The sequence below is a fragment of the Notothenia rossii genome, assembly GCF_949606895.1.
Source record: "Notothenia rossii genome assembly, chromosome: 5".
Taxonomy (NCBI): Eukaryota; Metazoa; Chordata; class Actinopteri; order Perciformes; family Nototheniidae; genus Notothenia; species Notothenia rossii.
This window is the reverse complement of record NC_136903.1, coordinates 65,886,980-65,911,737: the sequence shown is the minus strand read 5'-3', so window position 1 is coordinate 65,911,737 and position 24,758 is coordinate 65,886,980. Positions and strand designations below refer to the sequence as shown.

The 24,758-nt window shown below is 39.3% G+C and overlaps 1 protein-coding gene across 2 annotated transcripts in view; it reads right to left on the bottom strand.

Annotated features, from left to right (window-relative positions):
• Nucleotides 1–24,021, bottom strand: part of spdef (SAM pointed domain containing ets transcription factor) — a 29,346-nt gene extending 5,325 nt beyond the window's left edge. The window contains exons 1-3 of one of the 2 annotated variants that reach the window (XM_079685633.1): nucleotides 23,735–24,021; nucleotides 9,582–9,635; nucleotides 3,392–3,526 (exon numbers count right to left, since the gene is read on the bottom strand). The gene's annotated coding sequence lies outside the window, so the exon portion shown is untranslated. The remainder of the gene's footprint in view (nucleotides 1–3,391; nucleotides 3,527–9,581; nucleotides 9,636–23,734) is intronic. The other variant, XM_079685634.1, reaches the window with a different exon arrangement.
• Between the last annotated feature and the right edge of the window lie 737 nt (nucleotides 24,022–24,758).

The window sequence follows — 24,758 nt, the reverse complement described above, 5'->3', positions numbered from 1 at the left end:
ATCTCAGGCTGAACCTGCATATGGCACACACACTGTGTACCCTCCACAGCTGGCATACGGGCCGGCACACTGCTGTCACACACCAGGTTATCAGTGGCTGATGCCACCCTAAAGGAAGTGTGCAGAGCACATGTTCAACGAGTCACGGCTTTATTTGCCTGTACAAAAATAAATTAAAAGTCTCATAAATTCAGCAAAATGATAGACTACACCCGTCATTTTTGAGAGTAAAGTTGAATACTAATCCAGGTGACATCAAACCTTTCTCATAAAGACAATGGACAAGATGAAGAAAAATAAAAAAAATACATTTATTAGTATTAGTATAAAGAGTAAAAACTTGGTCAGTCGCATATTCATTTTGGCAACACACACCTTGACGTACTTCTTGAAAAGCTTGGATTCAAGATCTCAAACTCATTCATTAAGTTGATCTCAAACATTTAAGAAGATTCTTTTTCTTTTTTCTTATGGACACATTAAAGTTGCTATTCAGAAAGGGAATCCTTTCTCTTTTATTGAACTTCCACAATGTTAAATGAAGTTATCTTCTCCTCCCATAGAGAAGATTACCCTCCCAGACTTTGGTCCTCGACCCCCCACTGTAAAACCTCCTCCCCGGTCTTCCTTTTATCTCCACATTTCTCGTAAACCATAACCCACCCTCAATTTCACTCCATCAGGAGTCAGATTAAGAGCCACTGGTATTCCATCCCGGCTGCTTCGTGTCAACTCTGCTCTGTAACAGCTTGCGCTAAGCCCATTAGCAAAGCAAATTTAGCCATATTACCTTCTTCCAAAAGGAAGAGGGGGCACAAGAAAAGGGACACAAACACACACCCCGGTGGAGAGGGATTAAGACCCTGACTGATCTCTAAATGAGTTTGGTCAAGATGCTGATATTCATTTCAGGAGCATTAGAGCTTGCTCCATTTACTCAGCAAAGTCAGCCTTTGACACCGGTGGAAAAGGACTCCCTCCTTGCAGGCGGCCACCCTGGGAACCATATTTATTCCACATGCTTTAACATGAAGAGGGTGATTATTTGAGGTGAGGCTTCTATCCCCACCTTTGATTTTATATTGGAATTATATTGTTTTGTGAGAAATAAAAAAAATGAACAATAAGTGACCTGTGGGTCTTATCTTTATTTGGGGAAAATGTAAGATTTATTTTAACTTGCAATGTTCCAACAACAATCATTTCACCTACAGTTGATAGCCTCCTTCACATAAGACACTTGTAATGCCAGGAGACAACGGTTTAAATTGAGAGTTGGTAGTCTAACATATCTTTACCAAACCCTCCCTTGAAGTGAAAGTGGTTAAACGTTGCTTGAAATGAACCTGATAGACCATCTATCACTGTTGTGTGACAGAAGTTGCCTGAAGTGTTTGGATCAAAGTTAATGAGTAGAGATTAAAACAAGCAAAAAGCTGCTCTTTTAAAAGTGTGTTTAACCTTAAGGATTCAAGTGGAGAAAAAAGAAACGGTCATGTGTGACATTTGAGATCATCTGTCATATAGCAACCAAAATATCGTCAGCGGCTCGACTCGCCACAAGAAAAAGGTCCGTATTGTTTGAGTCTGGAGTTAAAGGAGTGGGTTCACCGGGCGTGACTGTTTGCAGTCTGAGCGTTAAAGGGACTTTTTTTTCTCCATGTTATTGTTTCTCACGGGAACTTGGGGAAGTCATTGTTTCCGAGAACAAGGAAAAAGACTATTGCAATTTGACTGGGAAGAAAGTGTGCAGGCTGGAGGAAGTGATTAGGATCTGTGGATTTCCGCCTTATATCTTTTAATATGGCAGCAGTGACATGTGCAGGTGCTCTGTTCATATAATAAATCCCGTTTAGCAGTCTATTTTTAGGTGGACAATTTAAAGATCTGTTTGGATTGCTTCATAGTTTACAGAACATTACACCTGTCCAAATTCTATATGTAAAACAACTTTTGTGATTACATTTAATGTGTCACCTCATGTATTTTTATCTCTGTACTTTATCATCTGCCGATGGGGGATGCATTTCAGTTGTTGGTCAGGTGCACTGGCATTCGGCCAGTATCCTAGGAAACACTAAACCATGGTAAAAACGTTGCTGTTGGTCCAAATTCAGTTCATACAGTTGGTGATGCAGATGATAATCCTCATACAATTGAGATTGGATCAGAAGATTTGGAGGCGAGAGATTCAAAAAACATTTCACTACTTGGTTTTGCAGAGATAGTGAAGATACGGAGAGTATAAGGCCTAAGGCAAGTGCTTGTGCAGCTGGATTTGTTTGGCCTTAATGTGTTAATAGAGCACAATATGTTGCACATTTATCATTTGAACCTATGCGGAGCATTTACTTATGCCACAGCATGGTAAATCATGGTTTGCTTGGAAATGTTGTTTCTTTTGGTTTAACATTAGCTTCAGTTTTGGTACTTTTTTGATATGAACTTAGTCGAGGATCCAAGCGAGCTGGGCAAGAGGTTGGAGTTAAAAGACTGGAGATCACTGATTAGTCAGAAATAATCCTCCTTAGCAGGATATTGCACAAATCAGAAACTTTTATTAAATAGGCAAGCGACTGTACATTTTGTATAGATATTTATTCAATTGACGAAGTATAAATGTTTTTAAAGAAGATTACTTTAAGTTTACTTGTTTTTTTCTATATTAAATGAAGATTTCTCTGTAGGTAATTTATTCTTATTAGAAATCTTAGAAGTCTTTGGGGAAGCAGCCTTTGTTTGTAATTTCAGTCTCAATTCTAATTAATGTAAGCTTATCATTTTGGTTTGGGGCATCAAACCATCAACAACGCCCTCAGACACCTTTTATCTGACCACTTTTAGTTTTGTATCTTCCTGCATTCATGCTAATGGCTAATTATGCATTTACAGAAACTAGAAGAACAGGTAAGCATCGCAAAGATGCAGAGCATAAAAAAAAAGAAATACTAACTTCATCAACTCTTTATCAATTTTATTTCTTATCTTGCATTGTCAAGCCATATCAAATGTTCCACATTTAGGTCAGTAAATGTCCATAAATGATGACTTACCAAAACTCCATAAATCAGATTAACTATATGCAATATAACTGACAAATATATACGTGTGTACACAAGTTACATACAATAATCATTGATACAAAGTTATCTATATATTGTTGTCATTAAGAGGAGCCCTTTAATTCCTCTGACAGTCAGTTATGTTCAACGTGTACTCAAAGTGTACTCTAAATCAGCAAATAAAATGTCATTTTATTTTGGGTTTTTTCTGAAACTAGTATTGCATATTGGCTCCACTGACAATGAAAAGTTAGGCTATGAACAAGCAAATTGATCATTAATTTTGTTTGACACAAATGTTGGATATTATGTAATGAAGCATTTCTTACCGAGGCAGAGATGCTCTGATGGCCAGAGACGAAGTCTTGACTGGATGAGCGCAGATACAGGGCAGCTCTGGTTCTGTAGAAGGATGAAGGGCGGCCTTGTGTCACCTTCACTCCGACGGGACGTCCGGGCACCACCTGAGGACAGAGGTGCAGCAGGCAGTGGGCACCCTTCAAACTGTTTCACCCTAAAAAAAATTGTTACAGAGCCCACTGCAGCCTTTTGGCCACTCTACGCTCTTTGGTGAAATAACAACTAAACTGAAAGTCACAGCCTAAAGCACAACTGCACACTTAACTTCAAGTGAAAGCACCTGCTGGGGGTGTGTGCAAAGTGAAAAGATGTGAGGACAAGTGAGGGAGTGCAGAGGAATTCCAGCTCCATTGACTGCAATTTATATTTATAGGGCTGTAGTGTTTACTTTGTGTGTGTGTGTGTGTGCGTGTGTGTGTGTGTGTGTGTGTGTGTGTGTGTGTGTGTGTGTGTGTGTGTGTGTGTGTGTGTGTGTGTGTCTGAAGTGCCATGTGTGCCATTAGACCTCCTCAAACAGTACTAGTTGACCTGAGTACTTAGGTGACAGACAATTACAAATGATAAGAGACTAAGGACATACCTTGGGAACTTGAAAGACTTTTTGAGTATTCAATTCACATTTCAGGCTTAGCTATTTCTGCTATGACATCTGTACTTTTTACAATGTTTTTACTTCTCAGATTCATATTTTGCATTGAAAAATGCAATGAAAACGGCCACACTACATTTTTGAACACTAAACCAGGGGTTTCCACAAACATGTCAGAGTTCTATGAGCTTAAACTACTCTAAACTTATCACATTATATCATTTGAATTAGAGGTCAAAAGATTTACATATTATAACCAAACAAACCAATGTGGTGCTAATGTGTGGCTATCCATTTAAAGGTGGGGTAGGTAATTTTGGAGAAACCAGCTCGAGTGTGCTAGAATTTGAAAATACACAGCCGGAAAAAATCTGCCACTTCCTTACAGAGCCCCTCCTCCAACACACACGAACGAACGCGCACATGACCAATAAGGCCATGAGATAAGAAGGCTGACAGGCAGGTAGGCCATCCAGTTACTTTAGCCGGGCCGGCTAAAATGATTGGTCGTGCTTTTTACAGCACTACGGCTTCAACAGAAGACATTTTTTAATGGATTTTTTGTCAAAGCACTTAAGAAATGTATTGCTATCGGGATGTTAAGAGCATTCCAAGGAATATAACAAAAAGTGTATCTCGAGCCGGTTTCTAAAACTTACCTACCCCACCTTTAATATAGTGGATATTTTTGCTTACATTTACTGCAATAAAACCTGGCTTTCTTTGGACAGTTTACAATTTATCAACAACATATTATTACCAGAGTTTAGACATTGTAAATATTAACTCATTTTGGATTCATCCAGGGTTAGCGTTAGCTATGCTAAGGTGATGGTGCTAGCATAGCTTCTAACTGGTAGGCTACTGAGTATGACTTTGTAAAAACATGCTCATACACATTATCATTAATTTATCAAAATATGTTAACTCGAGGCTCACTTTACCAGCAGATAAAGTAATGATTTCTCATTGTGGAAGAAATCCACTTTCCATATGTTTTGCAATACTGCAAAAGCCAAAAGCACAAATGTGTGTCTTATCTTTGTTAAAGCTGTGACACAAATAGTTTTTGGGATACTGTGAGAATTTGCCATACGACTGAGATTTATCACCATTTAACTTTATGTAATTACGGCTTTATTACAAAGGGACATCGTAATTCTCAGCATCATTTCAGTACTATGGGTGATTTCATTACCTACTATAACAATAACAAAAAACAGGTGCATATTGAGATCTATATCACTGTAAGTAGTTTTAAACATCGAATCCTTTCCACAAAGAAAAACCGTCACTGATATTATCTTACAATTTCCCGCAAGATGAATTGCCTTTATTATCCAAACCACAAAATATAGCTGTGTTATTCTGTTTGTATGAAGCATTTTAATGGAAAAACTTTGTCCTTCAGAGAAGATCTTTGTGTGTGTTAGGGCTGTTTGAACAATGTGTCTGTCAGAAGTGTTTGTGAAAAGGCTTAAATAAAGAATAGCCTGTAATTAGCTAAACTGTGGTAACCCACAACAATAAAAGTACTTAAAGTCCACTGCATATCTAATCTTGTCCTTCTAATCCTGATTCTAATTCAGTCCGTAAATGGTCAGTGTTCTGTTATCAATGTACCAAATCCTAAAGTTTATTTTCCTTTTTCAGTTCCTGGAAATGATTTTATTTTATTTGACCTCTGATGCAGTAGCTGTGGGTTTGATATGGTTAGCCGCAGAGTCTGAATGGGCTAGTTGTGAGATGAAGAGAGGGTGTGCACAAACTGCGTCAAGGCTTCTTTGCACCCAAGTGTTTGGAGACACACCAAATCAAACGATGACAAACTCCTTTCATCCATTTAATATGACATAGTGTATGTATGTGAGTGAACCCATGTGTGTCTCTTTCAATCAGAAATAACATTAGTGCATTTTTGTGCGATAAGCTTACAATCACAAATGTATAAATGACGCCTTGAGATTAAAATAATTGTACCGCATTTGACTTATTTCAAACTAATCAAAGATATATTTGAGAAGGTATAACGTCTGTTTGCTTTTCGCTTTGCTCGCATCCAGTCGATCAACAACATTTGCATGGCAGTTTCTTTAACAAGTGTCTGACCCCGTTCTTGCCTGTATAATAAATTCTCATGGCTTGAACACAAAGAGCGACAAGAAGCAACAGTCTAGATGTCAAATACAATCGGTCCACTGTGATCTTGAAATGAGTTATGCTTGTACAGGTGTCTGTAAACAGATGTTAAAGACCGATCTGAGCTGTTTTAGCAAAGTCAATAAACAATATCAACTAAGCTTTGTTGAGTGGATAAATGTCAGAAAAAGAATATGAAGTGAGTAATGTCTCCGACTTTAGTTATGACAGCTCTTTCAACTGTTTTGGGGGATAATGAGGAAGGAAAACTTTTATTAGGCAGTTAGTGAAATGAACTTCACTTCAAGGTTGCATCACATCAGGCATTCAACAAAACATCTGCAATGGATCGAACACATCCAATTATTAAACACATCTAATTTCAGAAATACAATATAAATACTGTAAGCCCTATTAAACGACTTCCTCTCGGCAGAGAGGTTTCTTAACAGTAATGCATTTAACTGTAACGTTTTTCCTCTCAAGAACAGTTTGAGATCTATTTCCTGATGATCCACTTCAACAGCTGGGCAGCGTGCCAAAGCATTACGCTGCCTGTAAAACAGTTAGTGCTGCAGAAACTTGCCTGATCCTGCAAAAAAACAACAACAGATGTGAGGCCAATCTCACATACAAGGGATTGTGTGTATTGTTATATATAATATATTATATATAATTGACAGACATGACATGCATTGGTTGAAGTGTGCGGAGGATCATTTGAGATGTTTCTTTTTTTCACCTGTTAATAGAGTGAAATTACAAATATAAGGGAGCTCAAAAAGGAATTTTAATCGGAAATATTGATTTTTGGCATATCAATAACGCAGTGCATTTTTAAAAAAGTGTGTATTTGTGAGTATCTGTCTGTCAGGGCATGTGTTCTTTGACACAAAACATTCATACAGAACAATAAGAACTTTCTAACAAAAGAAAACTAGAGTGGTACAAATGTGAATTTGCTAAATGTAGTGTTCATGTAAAAAAAAAGTTAAATGTATTTGAAATGTATAAGTATATGTTAAGAGTTTGTCTGACACAGCTCTAAGCCCTCAAAATGAACCTGTTCAAACTAATATGAAAATTGCAAGCTTTGGTTTCCGACATTTGATCATTCCTTTGCCCATCAATTTTGATTTATTTCACTAATCTTCACGTCATCTAAATCATCTAAGCTTAAATTGTATTGAGTTTAGCATTACCTTGTTAATGACAGTTTCCAAAGAAGACCAACAGCAAGAAACAGCTTGACAAATGCAAATCTAGTCATCTTTTTAGTTTGAACATGAACAAAGTTACAGTTGGATAAAGTCATCAAATGTTTCGGACTATTGAATTACAATTGTTCAAGCTTGTCTGTGTACTTACTTTGCAATCACCATCCAATCAAACAAACAAACAAGTATTAACACAGTATTTCATTTTTTCACACTTCGAAAGACAAGGAGCTTGCATGAACGATTCATGTTTTCCAACTCTTCACTTTAGCCCCTGAGTCCTTTTGGAGTTTAATACTGCTGAAACATCTTGTTTCGTAATTTAAAAGAAACGGGGAAAAACAAGACGTTGAAAGTCTTCACGCCTCTTTTTTTGGCAAAGAAGGCCAACCAGGTCTTTGATGATTATGGATCACACCCAACCGCTGACACCTCAACAAATACACTAGATCTCTTCATTTCAGTCTTAATTACATTACATGTTATTATGCTGCCAATTCCCACAAGAGAAGAAATAAGAACTTCCTTGCCGACCTCAGTCTATATTGGTAAGTGTATTATTGTCCATAGACTCTAATCCTATCATCTGAATATGACACCAAAAGTATTCTTTACAAAACAATCAAAAGAAGATTAGAGACATTTTGTTGCAGAATTTAATAAAAAAAACTCTCGAAAAAGTATGAATCTGGTTTTAGGACAATTAAGCAAGTAGGTCATACTAATGCATTTATTTAAAAAGAATAAGGAAAACGCCAGGTTAATATTAACCTCTTTGTCCCTGGTGGTCAAGACAAGCTTTGACATTGCTATACATTTTCCTGGTATTATTTTGCATACCATCAGCTGCTGGTAAAATGAACAATCTTTTTCAAACATACTTAACATGTTAGATTTCATATAGGACTCATTAATGCATTAAATAATGCATATACAGTATGTGCATGTGTATGCTGCTTAATATTCTCTCTCCTTTTACCTTTTCTTTGGTCTCCACCAACTCCTAACTATCTGTTTGTCTAGATGCAAAGAGTGTACGAACCCCAACAATAAAGTTGTGAAATAGCTAAACAATGAGTTTGAATAAACTACATAAATCGCAATGAGACGGTCACAGACTTACATTTCTTGTAAGTTTTATGTTAAAATATTGAAGAATTAAACTTGAAATACAATGTTTCAGGTACTGGAATTACAGGTACTGGAAGTATTTTTATCTTGTTTGACCAATAACCCATCATTGGTAGCCATTTACATTTTGTAATCTCATAACATATGTTGCATTGCTATAGAGGCTAAATATTGCTATCATGGAGTGTATACAATTGTAAAACATTCCTATGAGGAATTGTGCGTGTTATGCAGTATCATTTAATGTCAGTGTCTCCTCTTTATATTGACAGAGATTATCTTCCAGCCTTCTTGAAGTTCTGAGCCAAAAGGTTTGGCAACAGGTTGGTCTTCGTTTATGATGCCCGCAGCGCACCCCACCCAGACACATATTACATCTCTAATCTAATCACATTGATACTTCCGAGGCAGAAAGAGCGCTATAAACCAGATGGTGTATGAAAACACACATGGCTGCTTCCTGTCTCCAACACCCTCTGAACCACTTGACCCATATGACACTCTGTACAGTTTAGGATTCATCTTTGAATATTTGATCATGCTTATTTTTAGGAAATTAGATCTAATATCATTGCTGTGTAGTAGTGCATGTATTCAGGGAGTGGTGTGTGCATGGGGCAAGAAATTATGTCGAGATTAGTGATGGCGGATAAGGATCAGCAGAAGAGATTTTTTAATTAAACATTTCAGTTTGCCTCGAGCTCAAGTGTCCTAACCAGTCCTTCATTAAACATTTTACATTTCAGTTTGTTTTTTAAAACACTCGTGATCCTGAATAAGCACAAACTAATTAAAAACAACTTTGCATCTTTAACTTTTTAATCCATGAATTTCTTTTGTTTCACACTTACTGAAGTTACTTAAAAGTGACTAACAAAGGTCCTTCAGTACATCGACCTCAGACACCTGTGCATTTCATTCCTTCACTCACACTGTGGAGCCTCGAGCTAAAGGTCTGTTTGACTTGACAGAAGTGATGGGGTGTTATTCATCATTAACAAACAAACGTATTGACTCAAGTGTTATGAGAGAACCCAGATATGATCTACGCTGAAACAAGAGTCAATATTTGTCCTCATTTACCCTGTCACAAGATGTCTACACAGGCCCCATTCAAATTGCCTCAGTGTTCTCCACCTGTAGGACACAAAGTATAGCGTTAGTCATGCATCTTTCTGTATTTGGATTTTATTTACATGTATATGAAATGGAACACATTTGTGTGTGCATTGAAAAACACGAGTGTGAATCCTTTTGCGGATCATGAAATACAAGTGTGAATCCTTCTGTGTGCATGTGTGTATTATGAGACTGTTTTAAGCCCATAATCTTCACACTCTTCTGAAAAGACCAAAAGTAAAGACAGCAAAAAAAGATTAAGCATAAATTAAATTAGTTTGGAAATAGTTTAAATTATGAGTGGGTTTAAAGAAATAACGTTGTTATCATTGTTGCTTTTTCGATCATATTATTGAATAGCAACAACTTGGGGTATTGTATTTGGGAATTATGATATTGCGATAAGATTACTATTATATATAGTGTTTTTTATTAATTAGTTTCAGTATTTAAAACTAGAATTTTTTTTTTGGCCTAATTATATAACAAAGAAAATCGTACAGTCTCAAACTTATCATATGAATTACAGCATATTCATGCATGAGTGTATGATCTCTCTTTTTGTGTAATGAGACATTGTTGGGAAATGTGTTGCCTGATGCAGCAACTGGGAGCTCATGATAAATAACAATGTGGAGGAGCTTTTCTTAAAGTTCATGTCTTTATAGTGTTGAAAGTGTGTTCAAAAGACCAACGCATAGATATTTGAGCAAAATCTGCTCCTTTTGGTCCAGAATGACCTGGGGCCTGTGGGAGCCTGTCAAATCAATCACCTGACCGGAGACAAGCTTTCCCCAGGAAACAGATAATTATCTGTGTTTGGTTCTGCATCCTTTCTTTGGAAATGTAGAATGAGTTAAGAATAACATTACTAAACAAACAGAGGAATTTGAATATTCGGCTACGTACCTTTAAACAAACACATATAAGGAAATGATTGTCTGTCTATCTTTGTATCTGATCATTTGTTTGGATACCATTTAAATATCTTTTTAATAACTGCAAAAACGAATGATTCTTTCTTTAGATCTTGTCATACGACTGTACTGTATTACCAACAACCATAGTAAAAGCAAACTTTGAAAATTCAGATTGTACATAGTAAAAAACTGTAAATTATAGTGTCCGTCCAAAAATTCTTTTTTACTTATATAGTGAAAACTACCCTTGGATGATGGGTTAGTACAGGGGTTCTCAAACTTTTCAGCCCGCGACCCCCAAAATAACAGTGCCAGAGACTGGCGACCCCCTGTCGACGGGTGGGGGGGCGGGGAGTTTTAATCAGGGCTGAATACAACATTTTAATTGTTTTATTATTATGTTTATGATTGTTATTTGTAGGGCTCTGTCCTAATATTTATTTTTGTTATAAACTATGTTGAAAGATTAGTTTAATAAAAAAAAATTATTTTGCTATGAAATTCTGAATGAAATTCTGAATGAAAGGCTGCGCGCGAGACTGGTTTTTCGCTGGGTTGAGTCGTGTGGGTTTTTGAGTGAGATGCGGCACAGCAGCCTGTCAGTTTACTCTTGCTAGGTTAGTTTGGCTATTATCATTTATATTTATCTGCAACAGTGGATATCAGGAAGTGGTTCATGAAAGGAATATGGCAACTCATCGCCAGATGCAGGTAGGCACATTAGAAGAAATCAGTTACGTTACCAACGTAACTGATTTGCCAGGGACAAGGGAGGCTGGAAATCAATTATATTTTGAAGAGAAATTGACTCAAGCCGGCTCTCTCACAAACTCCGGCTCTGTGCGCAAGCAGACCGCATCCGGTTTTCGCTATGAGTGGTCGCATTTTCGAGAGCTCCCGCTTTGGAGGTTATTCCACACGATTTTTTACATATTTCATCCTCATGACAATATGGATTATGGACTCCTACCTCAACTCATCAATGAGGCAACATCACTTAGAGAAGGAGAGTAATAAAAGCGGGGATAAAATGATCCACAATGACTTTTACCTTCTCAACGGCTGGGAAAGGAAACACCTCGCTTTTGGAAGTGCAAGCATTCATGCATTATTAACTGCTAACCCGACGCGAAAGTCCTTACCCCCGTCAGGCAAACTAGACCGAAGAAGTATGATCGTCTTAGTCTTATTGTTAGCGGGAGACATCCATCTGAATCCGGGCCCGGTGCAGACAAGAAGCCAGTCCTGCAGGCTCGAGGAGCTAGCATCACAACTAGCATCACAACTAGCATCTCTTCCGCTGCAGCAACAATTACGCGACGACAACAGAGACCGTGGAGACAGCGGAGACCGAGGAATCAACGGAGACTTCGACATTCCCCCGGGGACGCCTCGGCAGACAGAGACGCATGAGGCAGTGACGAGAGGAAGTGAACCGAGATCCGAGGGAACAAATATCCGCCATGTTGTTAGCCACCCTGCTAGCATATCAACGGCTAAAGCTACAACGGAGTCTCCCTCCCCCCACCACCCCACCGCTCCAAGCAACACGGCAGGCCGCAAGCCGGTTGCTGTAACGGACAAAGACAAATATCTGCAAGCTGACGACATTGTGCATTTAAGCAACAAAAATGGACTACATATTTTTCATCTGAACACTAACAGCCTGAGACACAAACTGGCTGAACTCAGGCAGCTATTCATGAACGGTAAGGCAAGCATATTATGCTTTTCTGAGACCAAATTGGACAATTCCATTACAGATTCAGAGATTGAAATTGAAGATTATCTTTTAGTGAGAAGGGACAGGAACGTGAATGGAGGTGGTGTCTGCATGTACATATATAAAGACACCAATTTCAAAAACCGTACTGACCTGCATCATGAAAATATTGAATCTGTGTGGGTTGAAATTCTTTTTGACAATGCTAAATCTGTAATAGTCGGGACAATCTATAGACCACCGGAACAGAGTGACTTTTATGATACATTAGATGGGTGTTTGGCTGAGGTGGGGGATGTAGAGACAATTATTATTGGAGACTGGAACACGGATATGCAACGTAAAGACACGTCCGTCTTCAAGTCCTTCAGTAGGATTTGTGATATGCACGGCTTCAGCCAGCTAATCACCCAACCCACCCGGGTATGTGAAACAACACAGACTACCATTGATCTCATTCTGACCTCTGACAAGTCCAAAATCTCCAGTAAAGGGGTTCTAGCATGTGGTTTAAGTGATCATTATGATATTCTGTACCCGCAAAAGGCTAAAACAAAAGGCCGGCTGTCACAAAACAGTCATATCTAGAGACCTCAAAAACTACTCTAGCGAGGCCTTTAACCTAGAACTGGAGAGCCTGGACTGGTCAGATGAGCTCGGTGGTACGCAAGTTGAAGAAACATGGCTTGGTTTCAAAAATAAATTCTCTGCAATACTCAATGATTTGGCCCCCCTAAGAACAACCAGGGTAAAAAATCGCGCAGAGCCGTGGATGCACTCCGGCATACTAACCGCCATGTAAACCAGAGACAAAAAATGCTCTGAGTTTCATAAAAGTCAGTCAATGATTTCCAAAAGCACGAGCAGTGAACTCCTGGCCCACGTGACTGAACTAAAAATTGAAAGAAACAGACTAAGAAATGACGTAAGCTCCATGATCAAAACTGCCAAAAAGAATTTCATCAATGTCAAAACTGAGGAAAACAAAAATAAACCCCGTGAACTTTGGAAATTACTCAATAACCAGCTTGGCTGCAGTAAAAAACTAAAAACAAGATTTTCGAACTTAAACATAAAGACAGATAACAGGCTCATCACAGACAAACTGGACGTGGCCAAGTACTCGAACATTTTTTTCACAAACATAGCCACAACTCTTGTAAATAAATTACCCTCCCACTCAGGGCTTTTTGGAGTAGATCACATCATGACCTACTACAAAAACCTAGGGGTACGCAAAGATGATTTCAGTCTAGCAAGGGTAACATCAGCAGAGGTACTCATTAAACTGAGCGCCCTCCAACCTAACAAGGCCACTGGCCACGACAATATCCCCTCCAAATTCCTCAGAGACACAGCAACCGCCATCTCACCAGTCATAGCTCACATAATTAACCTCTCCATAAAACAGGGAAAAGTACCCAAAGACTTCAAAATTGCAAGAGTAACCCCCCTGCACAAAAAGGGCAGCAAATTGGACCCAGGCAATTACCGCCCTGTTTCTATACTTACCTCCATCTCGAAAGTCATGGAAAAAATAGTATATGAACAGGTCGAAAAGTACCTCGCGGACAAGAAACTAATCTATGAATTTCAATCTGACTTTAGAACATCCCACTCCACTGACACATGCCTTCTTTATTTAAACGACCACATCAAACAAGAGGTGGACGAGGGCAAATACTGCGGCATGGTGATGCTGGACCTGCAAAAGGCTTTCGACACTGTCAATCACCCCATTCTGATTGACAAGCTAAAAGCAATTGGTTTTGATAAACTATCGGTGAGCTGGATGCAATCCTACCTGGAGGGGAGAGAACAGATGGTGGAGGTAAACGGTACTCTGTCCCCCCCCCTCCCAGTGAGCTGTGGTGTTCCACAAGGAAGCATATTAGGTCCGTTACTGTTCCTAATTTATGCAAATGACATGTCATCAGCATGTGACTGCAACATGTTCCTGTTCGCGGACGACTCAGCCCTGCTGGTCTCTGACAGGAGCAGATTGCAGGTTGAAAAAACCCTCAGCTCCGAGCTCGGCAGAATCTGCACCTGGCTCGCCGATAATAAATTATCATTACACCTGGGTAAAACAGAGTCCATTCTCTTCGGTTCGAAACATAATTTCAGCAAATCCGACGACTTCTCAGTTGCAGTGGGTGACATTATTGTCACAAGTAAGAAGGAAATTACATACCTAGGATCTATTCTTGAGGCAAACCTCTCCTGTGACAAAATGTCATCCAATGTAATAAAAAAAGTCAATCAAAGAACTAGATTCCTATACCGGATCTCCTCTCTGGTAAAGAAAAACACCCTGAAAACTCTGGCAGGAGCACTCATTCAAGGGTACTATGACTATGCTTGCACGTCATGGTACCATAGCACCTCCAAGGCGCTAAAAATAAAACTTCAAACATCACAAAATAAACTGGTCAGACTACTGCTTGACCTTTCATCTAGAACCCACCTCACCTCTGCCCACTTTGACAACCTAGGATGGCTTAGAGTAGACGACAGAGTACAGCTACTTGCAATGGGCCTGGTCTACAAGATCCAATACACCTCTATGGTACCCATGTACATGTCAAAATTCTTCCCAAAGGTCAAGGAATATCATGATCATAACACCAGAGGGAGCTCCACAAATCATGTAAAACCCAGATTTGGCACAAAAAAAGGGGAATACACGTTTCGCAATTATGCCACATCAAGGTGGAACGCTCTTCCCACTACTGTAAAGGAAAGTAAAACTATACTTACCTTCAAAACCTCTCTTAAAGAGCACCTTCGGGGGAGAGCATTGCAAAACTGGCTCCGGTAATGGTACAAATCTCAACCTGTCGTACAATGGACAGCTTCCCCCCCCATCTATGTATATACTCGCATTTTAGACTCTGTTACTAACTGTATATCTGTAGACTTGGTATGTCTTAAATGTCCGGTTAGGATGTATTAGAACGAAATCTAAAACGAAATTTGTAAGTAAGCCATCTGTATGTAAAAAAACACCTGTATGTAAATTGTAAATAAGCCATCTGTATGTCAAATATGTCTTGTATGTCTTAAATGATATGATGAATTGGAAATGGGGGACCCTGATGTAAACAAGACGAAAGTCTTTCTCTGGTCTGCATCCCCTTAACAATTGTATGTTTTGAGCTGTACTGTACTGTACCCAATATACAAGCTGTTAATAAACTTTTCAATCAATCAATCAAAACCGCTGCACACGCTATCTGCCTCGCTCAATCTCTCTCTCTCCCTTTCTCTCCATCGCTCAACCTCACTCCACCCTGTGTGCGCTCCTCAAGTTGCCTGCATGCTTGCCCAAGTTGGCACAGCGTTACAAATGTGCCACAAAACCAACCAATGGATGCAGCCTATAATAAGACCGTCAACAGCCTTATGGCAACCTAAAACCCCTCTGTTTCCGTAAAAACAATTCACGAGGATTTCAAGAAGCATATAGAACAAACAATGGATGTATTTTATGAACATGTATCCATGCTGAAAGTATATTTAGATGTGTTAGGAGTGAGATAGAGATTATTATCTAATATATGCATCTGATGAAGCATTGCATGAAGTCTGTTGATGATCAGAGGCTGTTGTTGGGGCTGCATAAACGTTTTTTTCATTTTTGTTTTGTAGACAGACCATGCAGACCTCAGAGAGTTAAACTTGGGCCTGCGACCATAGCTTTATTGTATTTTGTTTTGAAAATCCACAGCGGAGGTTTGTGTCGTACTACATGCGGTGTATTTTGCATATCTCTCAGTAGCCAACAATCTGTGAGTCTGTTGGCTCGGACCATAGGCTCGGACATAAACTCGTGTTTAAAATAATACTACATCATAAATGTAGTCTACATTTCATAATAAGAGGTGTAAAACCTGAGAGGATTTTAAATTGCATTTGAACTAAATGCTTATACAATCTGTATTTGTATTGTTGATTTAATGTGTGAATGAGGCGATATAGAGAAGGTTAAGCTGTCATTATTAGGCCGTAATTTGTTATATGCTGTTGGAATGGGTAAGCAGGCCTATTGTTTTTGGATATTTGTGGAGTTAGGTGGTCCATGAGTGTTTTTTATTGGTTAAGTGGTCCTTGGTATGAAAAAGTTTGAGAAACACTGCGCTAGTGCAGGGGTCTGCAACTTTTTGACCAAAAGAGCCATTTTGCTCCTTTTTCCAAAAATGTTTTTTGTCTGGAGCCGCAAAACATATTTCATAGCTTGACAGCTTATAAAGTTGTATTTATTGTTATATCAGACAAAAACTACAGGTTTTTTTGCATTTATTAGGCTATTTATTACATTATATAAAACTGTTAACCTCTAATAAGAAACAAAGAACTCCTATAAGGAGAATTAAAAATAATACACAGGCCTACTTTAAAATAAATTAAACACAGCACTTGGGGAGTCCTCTGCACATTTGAAGGGAAAAATACATATAATTAAAATGGGCCCACTTTGAAATAAATAAAACATATAGCTGCACCCTTAAAAAAGTTAAAGGTAGAGTAGGTAAGAATGGAGAAACCAGCTCGAGTGCGCTAGAATTTGAAAATACACAACAGGAAAAAATATGCCTCTTCCTTCAGACTTTCTTACAGAGCCCTTCCTCCAACACACACGAACGTGCATGACCAATAGAGAACCGCAGTGACGCGTCGTAAAACCCGGATGTAAACTTCTTCCGGTTCCTTCGCGAAAAACAAATGCAAATTCTCCATAGGATTTGGGAAAATAGCTCGAAATAAGGTCTGTGGTTGACACACATTTAAGAGAGGGATCACGTTTTGTTCAGCCGGATAATCTCCACATGTCAACCCTACTTTTATAATTTTTGAATCATAAATCTAGTCGCCAAAAGCGAAATGCTAACGTTATGCTATAAACGAACTACAAGCCAGTACAGCAGCAGGGTCGCACGACTTCAACGTCACGCCAACTTAAGATCGTTTCAACTGACTTGCACTGAAACTGCACTTTGAACACTTTAAATATATTAACATTTTAAACTGTATACCCCGGTTATCTAGGCCCTTTTTGTTTAATGTATACCACGTTTATCTAGGCCCTTTTTGTTTTGTTTTATACATGTCACACTGTGGCAAACGATATTTCAATATTTCTGGATGTATAACACATGTAGAATTTTTGACAATAAAGCTGAATTTGACTTTCGCGTGCTTGCTTATTTTAACAAAGCTTTTCATTTTAGCCACACTGAATTTAACTAGAAGTCATGGCTGTGTCAATTACCAGTCTGATATCGTTTTACAAAGATGAGAAGAGTGTAGATAGGAGAGAACCACTACAAGTCAGGACACGTAACAGTGCAGCCTAGATGAAGGTGTGCTTACCGGTGTTGTCAGGGCTAGCATGAGGGACAAGGTTTATAGTGTCGGTGAGTAGTGATAGCAAGAGTACCGTTAACCTAGAGTTAATTTATTCACATTAATTCCCATCAACAAATCAATTGTATGTGTCACATGAAATCTTTATTAGGCAAGGCAAGTTTATTTAAATAGCACTTTTCAACACAAGGCAATTCAAAGTGCTTTACAAAAAATGACATTTAAAATCAGTCATTAAAAAGAAAAGCTAATAAAATAAACATTAAAAGAAAAAATACATGGATAAAAGTTACAGTGCAGTCTAAGATATGAATAGTTCAATTAAAAGCAGCGACAAAAAGAAAAGTCTTCAGCCTAGATTTAACAGTAGTAAGAGTTGCAGCGGACCTGCAGGTTTCTGGGAGTTTGTTCCAGATATTTGGAGCATAATAACTGAACGCTGCTTCTCCATGTGTAGTTCTGACTCTGGGGACAGAAAGCTGAGCAGTCCCTGAAGACCTGAGAGATCTGGATGGTTCATCATTTAGCAGGAGGTCAGAAATGCATTTTGGTCCTAAACCATTCAGTGCTTTATAAACAGCAGCAGTATTTTTGAAATCTATTCTTTGACACACAGGAAGCCAGTGTAAAGACTTCAGAACAGGAGTGATCTGATCCACTTTCTTAGTGTTAGTGAGGACTTGAGCAGCGGCGTTCTGAATCAGCTGCAGCTTTCTAATCGATTTTTTAGTGAGACCTGTGAAGGCACCATTGGAGTAGCCCAGTCTACTGAAGATAAAAGCATGGACATGTTTTTCCAAATCCTGCTGTGACATTAGTCTTTCAATCCTAGATATGTTCTTTGGGTGATAGTAAGCTGATTTAGTAACTGTTTTAATGTGACTGTTGAAACCAATAACTAATTTAACCCGCTGAGAAGAGAGCCCACCTCCGAAGATCGTGACTGGCTGAGGGACAGACTCGGGGGCAGGTTCTCAGGAATTTCTTGGTTTCTCTCCCCCGAGCCAGAAGAGGAACACTACAGCTTGGAAACACTTACTGTTCCTGAAATTATCAAATCTGTTGGGCATCAGGGACCTGAGGCAATTGTGGCAAGCATGGCATTGTCTGAAGAGCAACAGAGGGCAATTCAGGTGGCTACCACTGGTCAGCGAACCAACCCAAACTGACATTTGTTCAGGAAAGGAAGGTTGACTGCCAGCAACTTTGGAGCTGTCCTGAGGTCAAAGCGTGTGACTGCTTCCTTTATTGCCAGGGTGCTAGGGCAACAACAGGCCCTTGATGGTGTTTTGTCTGTACAGTGGGGGACTATGAATGAATGTGAGGGCGTCAGGGCATTCACCACTGCAACTCAGATGCAGGTCCATGAGTCAGATTTGTGGCTCTCCCTATCAGGATTGTTGGGGGCATCTCCAGATGGTCTGGTAGGGTCTTCCGCTGTGCTGGAGGTAAAGTGTCCCTACGGAGCCAGGGAAATGACAATTAGTGAAGCATTGCAAATCAAGGGCTTATGTGTCAGTAAGGAAGGAGAAACATTCAGCCTGCGTGAGGAACATCCTTACTGGCACCAAGTGCAAGGTCAGCTTCACTTCACTGCAAGGAAGAAGAAATAAAACAATTGTGAATTGTTTTTAATTTACATTTACTCGCCTTTGCAATGTTGTGGTTGTTAGAGTGTTAGGTTTCCTGTCAGCTCGTCTGTTGGGAAGATATAAAATATTAGTTTCATGGAAGTCATACCGTCACATATACTGTAAGAGCATTAAGACATACAGTACATAGGCTAAAACAAAACATCTAAAGATATAAGTCTCGTGAACATTTTCACTATTTTGACATTTTTATAGATGAAAATTGAATTAAAGAAATAAATGGTAGATTAATCCATATTGAAAATAGGTGTCAGCTGCTACACTAATTATAATAGTTATATTTCTTAATTAATTAAGATAAGATAAGATATTACTGTATTGATCCCAATTTGGGAAATGTTTGTGTTGCAGCAGCATAACAAGAAAACAAAATATAAGTTATTATATATACAAAAGTATGTGAGGGATGGAATATTAAATTGAATATAAATGTAAAATGTACATGTGATTTTACGTCCAAGAGAAGCTATGGAGCAGAGAGTTCTCTGCCAGCCAGAGGTGATTTGTTATTAGTTCAATATGTCAAACTGATTTCCCTGACTACAATCTTTAGTTCCATGGTGAAACGTTATGCTGCTTGTAATAATTAGACTTATCATATAAGCCACACAGGTTTTAATAGGATGTATTCATTATCTTTACTTATGTTGCGGTCTTTTCAGCAGCGCCATCTCTAAAACGGCGATACAGTCACTACCCATTATTTACATTTCACCGTGACATGGACAAAAATGTAACGTCAGCTTACCTCATGGCACGAATCCAGACTCTCCTTTGGAAAACATTGGCCGGGAAACGATAGAACAAGCACGTTTCATGCGAAGACCTGTGGCTGCAACCCGGAGCAAAGCAACAAACCATTGCGTAGCTAACTAGTAGAGCTAGCTTTAGCTAACGTTAGCGAACGAAACGAACTGCCGAGTAAAATTGGAAAACACTGGTAATTAATTATTCTATAATTTGTAAAACTACGGTGTTAAAAACGACAATTTCAAAAATACAGATTCTAATGGTCAGATATAGTTATACAGATACTAAAGATAGGCAGGTACTTGCTTTCAATCAGAACACAGGGGAAAACAAACTTAGCGGGAGTGTTTACGTGTTCGGCGTAATGACGTACAATGGCCTCGACAATTTCTGTAGTCCTATTCAGCCATTCGGTAACAACCATCATTTTCAGACACGTAAACTCTTCAAAAATCCCCAGTGGAGTCACTGCTGATGTATTTAATGTCGTAGAACAAAACGTGATTTATCTCTTAAATTTGTGTCAACCAAAGACCTTATTACGAGCTATTTTCCAAAAGCCTATGGAAAAAATGCATTGCTTTTTGAGGAAGGAACCGGAAGTGCTAAAAATGCTAACTTACTTCCATTACATTACATTGCATTTAGCTGACGCTTTTATCCAAAGCGACTTACAATAAGTGCATTCGACCAGGAAGATACAACCTTTAAGAAAACAGAATCATATAAGTACATCAGGTTTCATAGAGCCAAACATTTCAAGTGCTACTCAACTGGCATTTAGAAAGCCAGCCCTTTATTAGTATATAAGTGCTTTGTTAGTAATTCTATCGCTCGAAGTGGAGTCTAAAGAGATGAGTTTTCAGTTTGCGTCGGAAGATGTGTAAGCTATCTGCTGTCCGGGTTTTACGACGCGTCACTGCGGTTCTCTATGAGGCCACGAGATAAGTTTGTGCATAGATGGAAGGCTGACAGGCAGGTAGGCCATCCAGTTATTTTAGCCGGTCCGGCTAAAATGATTGGTCGTGCTTTTTACAGCGCTACGGCTTCCAGAGATACATTTTTGTAAGTATTTATTGTCAAAGCATTTAATATATTCATTGCTATCGGGACATTAAGAGCATTCCATGGTAAATAACAAAAAGTGTTTTCTGAAATAAATGACATACCCCATTGAATTATGACTGAAGATTGTCAGCTGTCTTCCTCTCCCGTCCTCGATACGTAAAGGCTGCAGCAGCACCGTTGACAACTTCTCTCTACATATCAAACATACCGGTAAACCAGCATCGTTTGCTGTGAAACAGAACTCTGTCCACGCAGAATTAAATCCTGTGTTCCTCCGATACTTTTCTTTGATTTATCCATAGTTCGCTCATCGAGCCGGGGGTCAGGTTATTCGCCTCCAAGAAAAGGCGCTCGCGCGGGACCGTAGCAGGATGTGACGCATATTTTAGTTGACCTAATTAAAACCGTTTTGTTTTTTATTTATGTGTCACAGTATCACCTCAAAATACAAGATACGAAACATTTTCAACCATGCAACAAAATATAAATAGTCCTACAAATACTTTTATTTTATTTCCTTCTTACTTTTGTCTAAGCTCGAGGGAGCCAGAGCAGAGGGCTTAAAGGGCCGCATGAGGCTCGAGGGCCGCGGGTTGCCGACCCCTGCGCTAGTGGATTGTCAAAGGGGGAGCCTCGTTGCGGGGAAATTATACAGATGGCTAGTCCGCCCCTGAAAATGTCTATGCAATCGTTATTATTAATAATAATAAAAAATAAAAAAAAAATAAAAAAATTAATCTATTTTTTTTTATTTTTCTTATTTTCCATTTTTATTTGGTAATCATCTCGCGACCCCCTGCTTTAGGAATCAAAAGTGCAAGATATAATAAGTGACTTGTATCAATATGGATGCAAAACATGTGACATTTGACCTTTTTAGAGAGGTTTAGCAAAAAAAACTCCACACTCTGGGGCCATTTGGGTGGAAATGGGCGTTTTTGCCATTTCTCTGGAATCCATTGGTCGATTTTGATGATTGACATCTCTTTTTAACCTCTAGAGCCAATGGAATCGAGGGGAAGTTCCACATACACACACAGGTTACCAAATAAGTAGTGAGAGTGACGCGTAGAAAAACCGGAAGCTGCGCTAACCTCTGGTGGCTACCATTAGCAGCTAATTTTTATTCTCCGATTTCTGCATACAAATTGAATTATGGATTATCATTAATTTTTTCAAAAGTGACAGACACATTGGATTAACCTATGGATTAACCTTCAGCCACGTTTTTTCTCTTTTGATCAGAATAAGCTAAAGTGAGCATATCTCCGTGTTTTGCTAGCTAAAGCTAAGTCGTGTGTTGTCTGTATTTGCTTCCCCTGTCACAAATTCTGATCGCTCAGTGATGATCCTTATATTTATATAATCTGTGGACTCTCAGCATGTTATCTAAGCTTGTTTGTGCAGATCCAATAAGTATATCGATCGGTATAGCTAGAGTTCTGTGCTAACGGCGTTAAGATTTTTGTGCACACGGCTAATTCAGAGGCTCAGCGTTAGCCTTGTGTTTTTTTTTGCAAAACAAAAAATCATCAGTTAGCTGAGTTTCTTCCCGTTACATGGATATGAAACACTCATAGTTTATTAAAGAGCATCTTGAAGGTTTTTGTTTTTTCTACATTTATGCTTAAACTTGCTTGAAAATTACAATTAAAAAAGTGAATGTAGGATTTGATATGTTTTATGAGACATAAGGGCAGGAATTCAGAGGGAAAGGAGCAATTTTGAGCTCTGCTCTTAAAAACTGCTTTTTTTTAAGGTCATACATCAAACGCGTCATATTACATCACAAAGGGTAAACATCTCCGCTCTCTGACCGCGGGTATAGTTAGTAGTTGCGTTGAGTTGAGCGGTTGTGTTTTAGTGAGCTGCTGTTTTTCGGTAGTTTTACATTGTATTTCACCATTTGTAATCATGGTGCAGTATTGTGTTTGTGCAGGTTGCACAAATACCAGCCTGTCAGGACATCGAGTCCACAGTAAAAAGGACCGGAGCTAGCGTTCGTTCCTGGGTGCGTTGTGCATCCACCTCCCTGCAGCACATACTCTCCACAGCTTTATCAGGAAACCGTATTACTTCTCTCTCCCCCCCTCCGCTGCTCTCTCTCTCTCCCCTCCGGTACACGGCACCGAAAGACGTAGTGTGGAGTTGCATTAGGTAACGCTGTGGTGGCTGTACTGCTCCAGCCATCTCCTTTGTGTTTGTTTGTTTCCCCCTGTCTGTGTTGTTTGTGTGTGCGTGGTGGCTGTCACTCCTGGCTCCCGGCTCGACCTCCACTCACCTGCTGCAATCAGCTGTGCACCCTCCCCGACTACACACCTGCTTTCCATTAAGCCATTTACAACGGCATATCAACGGAGGCTCCACAAACTTTCTCCGCCAGATCGTCAAGTATCAGCCGTATCTCGCGTCTCTCCTCCGGTACACAGCACCGTAGTGTGGAGTTGCATTAGGTAACGCGAGATACGGCTGATACTTGCGCATTAGTTTCTGTTATGGATCAGTATCAACAGTCCTGCCAGTAACGTTACTATATTATCAATGCTACGTTAGTTATAGCCTGAAATATGAAAGCTAACTTTACAATGTTGTGATGTGACGTTAGCTAACATTCTGTAGCTAACGCCGGTCACTCACCAAGATAGCTGCCCAGTTCTCCACTGGTTCTCCTCACACCACAGCTCAATTTCTCTCCGATGGCCGTTATTTCTTCTAATCCTTGGCTGCTACTGGTCTCTTGGACGCCTAGCAGGCTCATAATTATAAGGTTGTGGTCCGTGATATGCATTCGAATATTCATGTTCAACTTCTTCTGTGTCTTCTGTGTCGAAACTAGCATTGGGATCCATGTTTATTACAGTGGCGTTTTCTCCTGGAGGCCAAGGGAAGCCAGGCTTCCCCTGTTTTTTCGGATTGTAGTTATAATTTTAATAAATAAATAAAAACATTTCGTTTAGTTTCGGAAATTCTTTGTTGTGTGTTGCTGCCGGCCCGTCTCTCCCCCATTCTCATTGAGTATTTTACAAAGAGTGAAACAGCGCCCCTCTAGATGTTATACGGTGAAACAGTAGATTGCACTCTCTGTTGCTAGAGGAGGCCAGCCGAAATTTGCTTCTCTTGGTGAAAAAAAATGGAGGGATTGACCAATCAGATGAGGCTCACGTCATGCCCCTGTCAACCTGTGATTGGTCAGGGCCATGCCAAGGGAAGCCAGAGGCGGCTGGCTTCCCTTGCCTCACAATCCAATCAAATCGCATCAATTTAGTGGTGCAGTGACGCGTCCCAAAAAGCGGAAGTAAGCTGCGCCCGGTTTCCCTTGACAAAAAAGCAATGGGATTTCTCCATAGGATTTTGGAAAATAGCTCGAAAAAAGGTCAGCGGGAAACGAACCTGTTAGGTAAATGCACGTTTTGTTCAGTCGGATAATATCCACATGTCTACCCTACTTTTATAATTTTCGAATCATAAATCTAATAGATAGAAGATAGATAGCGTCACTGCACCACTCTCATCCGCCGTTAAAAAGTAGAAAGCAACTGAAGCAAGTGCAATTATGGAGGGTGGAGATTTTGAGTATTTAATCAGAAATAATTGTACTAAACTTCCGCTGCAGCAGCAACAACAAATACAATCTGATGACAGGCCAATGCCCAAACTGGAG